The sequence below is a fragment of the Herpailurus yagouaroundi genome, unplaced genomic scaffold, assembly GCF_014898765.1.
Source record: "Herpailurus yagouaroundi ecotype Mexico unplaced genomic scaffold, PumYag 203, whole genome shotgun sequence".
Lineage (NCBI taxonomy): Eukaryota > Metazoa > Chordata > Mammalia > Carnivora > Felidae > Herpailurus > Herpailurus yagouaroundi.
Window position 1 is genome coordinate 7,006,284 of NW_024412434.1, and position 10,222 is coordinate 7,016,505.

The window sequence follows — 10,222 nt, forward strand, 5'->3', positions numbered from 1 at the left end:
AAGCCACAGCAAGATTACTTTGACCCACTGAATCGGTTCCCCAGGTTTCTCCACGCACTGACCCGGGGTTTCTGTTCCTAACCAGAGCCCAATTCAGGTGAAAGAAAATCCCAACCACCACCAAGTTCTATTCTATCCCCCCCCCCCCCCCCGGGGAGGATATTAAATTTTTTCACCCTATATGCCATTTTCGTCTCTTACTATTTTCTCCATTTAAACGTTGGAATAGTAACCATATTTACTAAGCATTCTGGTTTCCTGAATAAGAAAACCACAGCTCAGAAGGATGAAGTAGCTTTTCCAAATCACACAGCAAATAAAAGGCAAAAAAAAAAGAAAAAAAAAACACATCTGGACATTACATAGCACGAAATCATGTTCTTTCGCCCCAGACTAGTATCAGGAAAAAAAAGATTGTGCAGTTGATTATATTTGATTACAGTATATTTATGGGAACTAGATAAAGCAACATTTCTTTATATTATTCTTCTCTAAAAGGAGCCCCAGGGGCACCTGGGTGGCTCAGTGGGTTGAGCATCTGACTCGGGCTCAGGTCATGATCTCACAATTCGTAGGTTCAAGCCCCATGTCGGGCTCAGAGCCTGGAGCCTGCTTCAGATTCTGTGTCTCCCTTGCTCTCTGCCCCTCCCCACTCATGCTCTGTCTCTCTCAAAAATACATAAACAATAAAAAAAATTTTTAATCAATAAATAAATAAAAGGAGCTATGTGTTACAATAATAACAGGATTTGTGGGTCTAATAAGCTAGCCTCTGAACACAGTTCTGTTATTTGCCAATAACACAACTCTGGCTAAGTGATTCCCTTGACCTCATTTTCATCATTTACAAATTGAAGGTGTTGGATTAAATCACCTCTAACGTCTTTGCTTACTTTGAGAATCTAGCCACATCAACTAATAACACAATTGAAGCACGGGTTTAAGTGATAAACAGTTATTCCTACATGGCAACTTTTGACCTGTATCAGTTTGCCATAATCTACATCATTATCTTTATGTGAGGTGCACATTCTCAGAAAAGTCCTCTCTGATCTAAGCAAAGCCTAGTCCATAAGCCTCTCTCCACCCCCTAACTTCCTCCACCTTGTTCATTTCTTTCAGGAAATGCTGGTCACAAACTATACCCTTGTATGTGTCTCTTGCTCCCCTAGCTATAAGCTCCCTGAAAGCCACTGAGTTTGTCTAGTGCTATTTCCCAGAAGTTGGAAATGAATTTAATACACACTCAAGGATGTGTTAAATGAATGAATGAGTGAGCAGATTACCTTTGAAATAACGTGGTGGTTATTCCTTGTTTCTCACTTGTAAGTTAATTTTAGAAGCAGTTGCCAGAGATAAAGGCAACAAAATCTTAATTTCTGTGAATGACACAGAAAATCAGAACGATGTTCACTCAAACGCTGACGGTCATTATCTCCGATCTGGGATGGGGCGGGGGTGGGGGAGGGGTCCGTGTAAATTTCACTGTCTCTATTTTCTAAAATGTCTTTACCCAACACGAATTGTGTTGCAATCAGATTTAAGTCTTTAAAAAGTACACGCTTTTGATGCGCTAATCTGGTATTCTCGTAGCGGGTACGCTATAACCTGTGCATTGGGACGGGGGTCTTCATGGGAACTGTGTGGCACACTTGGAGCTTCCCCATCTTTGAGTCACTGGGGGTAGGAAGAGGCATCTCATTATTCCAGCCCCCCTTGGAGGTCCGTGCCGCAGACTTTGCTTAGAAATCCTGGATCTGATGGGTGAAGTAGGGGAGCTGACCTGACAGCAATTCACTTGACTAGGACCCCTTGTGGTGAGAGGTTTTGAGAGCAAGCAAGGAGGTGGGGGCAAGCTGGTGTAGACTCAGAGCAGGGCTGCAGCAGAAGTAGGGCGGATTGGCCAGCGGTTCCGTGGACAATAAATAGCCGCAGCTAGACAACGTGAGTTGTGTTCCTAGAGTCTATCAATCCCCATAAGTATCTCTTGAATCAGTGATTTAGCACCTGCTTACTCCAAGAATATCATAATCTAATGCCTACATAATTCTGAAAGCAACACATCTGGGTTAGAATTTGGACTCTGGGGGCGCCAGGATGGCTCAGTCGGCTATGCATCCGACTTTTGATTTCAGTTGAGGTCGTGATCTCACGGTTTTGTGAGTTCGAGCCCCACGTCAGACTCTGCACTAACAGCTGTGAGCCTGCCCGGGATTCTCTCTTTCTCCCTCCCCTCTCTCTCTCCGCCCCTCCCCTGCTCATGTACACGCATTCTCTCTTTCTTCCTCTCAAAGATAAACAAACTTTTAAAAATTAAAAAAAAAAAAGAATTTGGGCTCGGTATATTATCTGAGTAACTTGGGTCACTAATCTCTAGGTCTTAGGTCAAACTACAGCAGCTTTCAGGGTTACTGTATTAGTGATTAAAAACTGATACGTAGATGAAATTATTATGTTTGTTTCTGAACTATTGTAAAATGGTATAAATTCACAATAATTGCTTTAAGTTTTCTCCCAATGTCAAAGCCGTGGGTTGTTATCAGCTTTTGAAATTGTAAAAAGTAAAATGAAAACAGAGTAGCTTTTGTTTTCCTTTCCATACACACACAAAAACCGAAGGCTCCATGACTTGAAGTGATCAGCACAGGGTCACATGGACAGAAAGTGACAAAGCAGAGGTCGGAATCCCCAAAAGCGCTCTATCCCAAAAGCCCGGTGTTTCCCAGTAACATTCTCCTGGAGCTTTCCAAAACTGAGGTCTTTGAGCCCTCATCTACTAAATGAGAATTCCTCAGGCGATTCCTACAGGCGAATGCGGACTGCTGATCCCAAGCCCAGCCAGGGACAGCGTGAGGGTTCAGATTATGAAAGAAAGTGACTTCTCCCACTGCTGGGGACCAGGCCCACTGTGCCTGGACCATCTGATGGCCACTGGTGGTCTTTTCCCCTTCCCAGCTCTGTTGTTAGAATAGGATAGAACTATACAGGAAGCCCTCTACCAGCAGAAGGTGGAGGCCAACCGCCAGCCTTCATCATTGGACATTTTGCTACTTGGGTGGAAATGAGATATTCAGATGTATCACCGCATATTCAAAAAGCAAAAGTAGAACACAAAAACACAATTAATTGGGGTGCCTCGGTGGCTCAGTCCGTTAGGCCTCTGACTTCAGCTCATGTCATGATCTCACAGTTTGTGAGTTTGAGCCCCACATCGGGCTCTGTGCTGACAGCTCAGAGCCTGGAGCCTGCTTCGGATTCTGTGTCTCCCTCTCTCTCTGCCCTTCCCCGCTCACACTCTGTCTCTCTCGAAAATAAATAAACAGTAAAAAATGTTTTAAAAATACACAATTAATGGGGCGCAGGGGTGGCTCAGGCGGTTGAGCGTCCGACTTCAGCTCAGGTCATGATCTCACAGTCTGTGAGTTCAAGCCCCGCATCGGGCTCTGTGCTGATGGCTCAGAGCCTGGAGCCTGCTTCCGATTCTGTGTCTCCCTCTCTCTCTGCCCCTTCCCTGCTCATGCTCTGTCTCTCTCTGTCTCAAAAAGAAATAAAAACATTAGGAAAAAAATTTTTTAAATAAAAAAAAAAAAAACCCACACAATTAATTACCTGAAATGTATCCGAAGTGCCCAAAAACATAAATTTTATCTATAGGCAATGATGTGCCACTAAATATTTAATAACCAGCCTTCTCAAAAGCTTGCCCTGGTTTGTAGCATTTGCTGGTTTCCGTGGTGTGAATACTCCCACCTCAGCCTATTTTAAGCCACCAATGTGAGGCCACCGAATGCAGAGTTGCAAACAACTGTGCTGAAGCCCGTCATACGGTCATATTTCCACCACACACATGGAACAGGCATGGGTAACCTCAGGAGCCTGGAAAATAGTGAAGTGCAACAAAATAATCAGGGGTAAGTTTTCAGGGTTTTAGGATCTCTTACCTTTGTCTTTAATATCTATCTTACTCACTTTTGATTTCATGTAATTTTAGTTTCAATACTGACGGTTCAGCAACCAGTTCTCACAGATCCTGAAAAGTTTAATACTGGTGGCACTGTGAGCTGGTAAAAACAGGCTCTACTCAGCATGTTGGGGACAGTGCTGGCCTAGGGACTGCGCATCTGTGGTAGAGATGGTCGGGTAAGTGGAACCAGCTGCTTGCTGGCCTTGAGAACATTTTAGGACCCAGCAACACCTCCACAAGCCTACCATCACGCCCAGAACGGGGGTGAGTGGGGCAGGAAGTCTCTCTGGGTTCCTGCAGACCCCAAGAGGAGTTACTTTAAGTACAAGCAAAACTGGTGTCCCATATTTGAGGCTTTCTGAGCTCAGTGATCCCTGACATCTCTACCCCTGGAAGACAGCTAAAATTCCTTCAGAACTTCTCCTGTCACAATTAGAGATAAAAGATTAAAAATATAAGCACCTAGGGGGGCCTGGGTGGCGCTGTCCATTAAACCTCGGATTTTGAATCAGGTGATGATCTCATGGTTCGTGGGTTTGAGCCCCGTGCCAGCTTTTGCGCGGACAGCTCCGAGCCTGGAACCTGCTTCAGATTCAGTGTCCCTGTGTCTCTCTGTCCCTCTCCCCCCTCCCAAAAATAAATATTAAAAAATTTTACAAACAACACACACACACACACACACACACACACACACACACACACACACCTGGTTGAGGTATGCCTGAAATCCATTCACATCTTGAGGAAGGGGGCCAGAGGCTGGAGGAAAGGAGAGGAGTGGCCAGGATAGGAAAGCCATCTGGGGCATTTCACAATGTTGCCAATGGTCAGTCCTGTTTCCTTCCAGCTGGCACCTCAGTGCTTTTGCTGTGGGAGGTAACCACGTGCTGGTTAATGCAGAAAGTTATTATTTAGGTTGGGGGTCAGACAGGCATGGGTCAGAATCCAGTTTCTTTGGACACAATACTTAACCTCTTTAAATGCATGTAAATCGCCCCCATGCAAAAGGAGACACTAGTCCCACGTCAGGACTGCTGTGAAGTAATCTAGTTAAAGGGAGTGCCTGGGTCATGGTAAGTGCTTGAAACACAATAGCTATTATTATCGTTATTTTCATATGGTCTAAGCGTCTAGTGATACTTCAGGATTATGAAATCCATCCACCAAAGCATCTTGATACTAAGAAAAAAAGTGATGAATAGTAATCTATGGCTTTAACTAAGGGAACAAGGGTGGCTCAGTTAGTGGAGCATTTGACTCTTGACCTCAGTCCAGGTCTTGATCTCATGGTCCTGAGTTCGAGCCCCGCATGGAGCCCACTTAAAAATAAAGATAGGGGCGCCTGGGTGGCTCAGTCGGTTAAGCAACTGACTTCGGCTCAGGTCATGATCTCACGGTTCATGGGTTCGAGCCCTGTGTCGGACTCTGGGCTGACGGCTCAGAGCCTGGAGCCTGCTTCCGATTCTGTGTCTCCCTCTCTCTCTGCCCCTCCCCCGTTCATGCTCTGTCTCTCTCTGTCCCAAAAATAAATAAAAAACGTTGAAAAAAAATTAAAAAAAAGGGGCCCCTGGGTGGCGCAGTCGGTTAAGCGTCCGACTTCAGCCAGGTCACGATCTCGCGGTCCGTGAGTTCGAGCCCGGCATCGGGCTCTGTGCTGATGGCTCAGAGCCTGGAGCCTGCTTCCGATTCCGTGTCTCCCTCTCGCTCTGTTCCTCTGCTGCTCATTCTGTCTCCCTATGTCTCGCAAAAATAAATAAGCGCTAGAAAAAAATTTTCAAATAAAGATAAAAAAATTAAAAAGTGAGAGAGGAGTATACCCCTACCCCCTGCACACACACTAAAACAATGGAATCTGTTGGCAATTATTTCTAGCGCAGTAATGTAACCACGAGGGCAAAACACAAAATGCACTTAACTCACCTGATTTTAAAAAATCACATGGGGGCCACCTGGGTGGTTCAGTCAGTTAAGTGTCAGAGACTCCTGATTTTGGCTCAGGTCACGATCTTACGGTTTGTGAGTTTGAGCCCCTTGGCACAGAGTCTGCTTGGGATTCTCTCTCTCTCTCTCTCTGAAAAAATTATTAAAAAAAAATCACATGAAGATAAGCATGCCATAACTCTCACAGGCTGTTGAAATAACACGACCTGTTTCCTAACATGCTGTGTGTGAAGAATACTATTTCAAAGGAGGAGTGTTAAAGTGTTTGGGCGGGGAGTATGCTATTCTAGCATGTTTCTTCTACTATGCATTTCCATTTGCGATTATTATTTTTTATTTTCGAATCCCAGTATATTTAAAAGGTTTTTTTAATTCCAGTATCGTTAATGTACATGTTACATTAGCATCAGATGTGCAATATATTGATTCAACATTTCTGTCCATTACTCAGTGCCCATCCCTGTACTTACCTTTTTGAAGCAATGCCTTCCCTCAGCAAACAGTATGTTGTCCACACTTCCCTCACATCACCGGGACGGCCTTTTCTCTGCAGCATTTGCAGGCGATTGCACAGTCCCGGGGGGGGGGGGGGGGGTGGTGGGGGGCTGAGGTTAATAAAACAAGTGACAGGCGGCACCTGTGGGTAATCTACACAAATCCACCTGGGATTCCTCCAGGCAGTTTGGGGGAGCTGCACGGCTGAGCCTTTCTCCTCCTCTTAAAAAAATTGAAAAATGGGGGCACCTGAATGGCTCAGTGGGTTTAGCATCTGACTTCCGCTCAGGTCATGATCTCCGGTTAGGGGTTTTGAGCCCAGCATTGGGCTCTGAGCTGACAGTGTGAGCCTGGTTGGGATTCTCTGTGTCCCTCTCTCTCGGCCCCTCCCCTACAGCCTCTCTCTCTCTCTCTCTCTCTCTCTCCCAAAAATAAACATTTTTTTTTTTAATGTGAAAAATGAAAGCACTCGCACCAGCCTGAAGGACAGAGCTTTGCACAGCTCCTGGGGGGCATCCTGAACCATGTGGCAATTTCGGAAGCCCAAGATTAAGAAATGCTGTACCAGGACTTTCTATCTGGAGGTGGAAGGGAGAAGCATAGGGCAGTTTCTATTTTCAGAGTATGGTTCCAGGACCTCAAATTTGAGGAAGTCATAGCACAAAGCAGTTAATAAAAACATAATACATGTCACACAGAATTACACAATTCAGGCACTTTGAAAGACCTACGTTTTAGCTTTCTGCACAGGAGAGCAGAAGGTCTCTGATTCACACACAGGCCCAGTTTTACACACAGCCCTCCTAGAGAAACAGTGGCCACAGCTCAGAGTATTCCGGAACTTCCCCTCCCTCCCCGTGGCTTACTGGGGGATTTTCCTCCCCTTCCCCCCACGTGAGGCCCCATTTTCCTTGTTCAGTTGCTGTTCCCACTTTGCATACTGCTGACCAAAGTTGATGAGTACAGTATTCCAAAAGGTGAGAAGGCAAAAAGAAGGAGGGGGACAGAGACACGGTCCCTTTCATCCTTGGCTGCACTCCCCCACCAAGAGTCCTAGGGAGCCGGGGAGAGGGCTGCAGGAGCTGAGGGCACAGCCTTGCACACAGATGTGTCCTGAATGCATCATAGATGCTCACTCCTTGCTTCTTAAGGTAATCACGCGCGGCCCAGAGCTCCAGGGATGGAGTTTCATCTGGGATGGGTGCTGCCGGGGCAGAGCAGAATTTAATGACTCACCATGCAGTCTCTACAGGTCTAAGGGGCATCCCTAATCCACCTCAGAGGGTGAGCGAGGCCAAGCAGGTCCACAGCCAGCAGCTGCAGCGACCCAGGCTGTGACAGAGGAATCGGTTTGTTTCAGGTACCAGAGAAGCCTGGCCAAAGGCCCCAGAGCAGTTGGCCGTGGGGGGCAGGGCCTGAGGTCTGGAGGTCCCTGAGCAGGGGGAGTCAGCCCTGAATCTCCTCCTCTACTGGATACTTCATCCTTTAGGCTAATGTGTCTTTTTAGTGTTGTCCAAGCTAACTGCTTCGACGGGGCATGGCTGTTCTGCAGATTGAAGCTTTGTCACTTTGAAAGACTTAACATGAAAAAGTCCAATTATAATTTGAAACTCTCACACTTACCATGAGAAACTTACATACGCCCATGAAGGAAAAAGAGTTACTGGATTTTTAAAACACCATTTCAACTTTAAAAAATTGTTTTAAAGGTCAGGGAGCCTGGGGGGCTCAGTCGGTTAAGCAGTTAAGCGTCCAACTCTTGATTTCGGTTCAGGTCATGATCTCACAGTTGGTGGGTTTGAGCCCCACATCGGGGCTACGCACTGACAGCGAGCCTACTTGGGATTCTCCCTCACTCCTCTCTCTGCCCCTCCCCTACTCGCACTCTTTTTCTCTCTCTCTCAGAATAAATAAGTAAGCTTAAAGAAATTTGTTGAAGAGTATAATGATTCTAAATTTACTCACGTGTCTGCCTGTATAGGGTCTCATCCGAAGTTTATTATCAGAAGTTTGGACAGATCATTATTCAAACATCTTAAGTGGTAAATGTGTAATTGTTACAATATAGAAAAAATTAAAAAGTTATGCTCATGAAATCAGTCTCAAGTTCCTCTTAACTTTAAAAATATCTTATTTAGGAGCATCTGGGTGACTCAGTTGGTTAGGCATCTGACTTCGGCTCAGATCATGATCTCGAGGTTCATAAGTTCAAGCCCCAAGTCAGGCTCTGCTGATAGCTCAGAGCCAGGAACCTGCTTCAAATTCTGTGTCTTCCTCTCTCTCTGCCCCTCCCCCACTCACACTCTATCTCTCTCTCAAAAATAAATCAATAATTTAAAAATATGTAAACAAAATATTATTCAAAGCTTTATTCAAATTCACAAATTATCTTCAAATACTTTGTATTTTACTGTTATTATAATTTAAGAAAATGAAACACATTTTTCACCAAGTGATCTATAGATATCCCCCAACTTATTCCAGTTAATTCCAGGATTCTCTAATCATTATACTTTATGAATATGCAAAACGTTGGAAAGCAGTGTCCTATATTCTGTTTATTAGTAGAGAGCCCCATTGGAGTTACCTAAGGTCAATGCTCTGACTGCTGATCAACCCATAGTTAATCATTTTGTTTCCATGAGTAAATGAGTTCTGATTTGCAAACTGCAGATTACAAACCCATTATTGTCCCGACCTGTAAGTGGAGAAAGCGTCAAGTAAACTGTAACAGGTTGCAACTCAATTTTAAAGTGCATTTTGTTGGCTGCTGAACAGCTTCAAAAGACCTGTTTTGTAATGAACTTCATGATGGTTTCTTGGGTAACTCTCCTATGGGTTGTGCACACGTTGGGTCAGGTGGTTTCTCCTTGTCAAGTTTAAACCTCACTTGGGGGGCGCCTGGGTGGCGCAGTCGGTTAAGCGTCCGACTTCAGCCAGGTCACAATCTCGCGGTCCGTGAGTTCGAGCCCCGCGTCAGGCTCTGGGCTGATGGCTCAGAGCCTGGAGCCTGTTTCCGATTCTGTGTCTCCCTCTCTCTCTGCCCCTCCCCCGTTCATGCTCTGTCTCTCTCTCTGTCCCAAAATAAATAAACGTTGAAAAAAAAAAATTCAAACCTCACTTGGCTAGCAAGCTCCTAAAAAAAGCAGGATTGCTTTTGCAAGACCGTGTAAGCAAGTCCTGACCAAGTAAAATGCAAGGAGTCTGCAAACTTTTTCTTTCCATTCCATTGTTCTCTTTCTTCAGTCTCTTCCAGGACACCAGATCCAATCTTTGTTCGACTTAAAAAAAAATCTTTTTTTTAATAGAATACTTCCTCTCAATTCACCCCACCAGAGGAATTCTACCATCCTAGAAGTCATTAACAGCCAATCAGAACCTTCTGGAGCAGCCATTTCACGGGCTCCTTAAAATGCAGCTGTATTTGGGAGTCTTCTTTGTAGGAAGTACAAGGCTAATACTTAGTTCCCAGAAGATGAGGTGTGGTTTTAATGAGCTCATTCAAAGGGGTGGAGGCGGGAGTGGTTCCATGTTTCTATTTTTAAAATGCTTATAAACATCATCCCTTGCTGCTCAAAGACAACAGATGAGGGAAAGACATCTTTCACGTTCCCACTGGAGATAACAATCGCGTCAACCGTTCCCAGAGAAAAAGCTGGAGAGCAGTTTCTACTTCGGTTTCTGCACACGTTGTCTCTCCCGAGTCATAGCAGCGAAGTCGGTCCCTCCCTCCAAGAGCAGAAAAGCCCGGTCGTCCAGAAGGGCTTCTCCTTACGGCGCTGGGGACCCCTTCACTGCCCGGGACCACCGGGACAGTTCCAG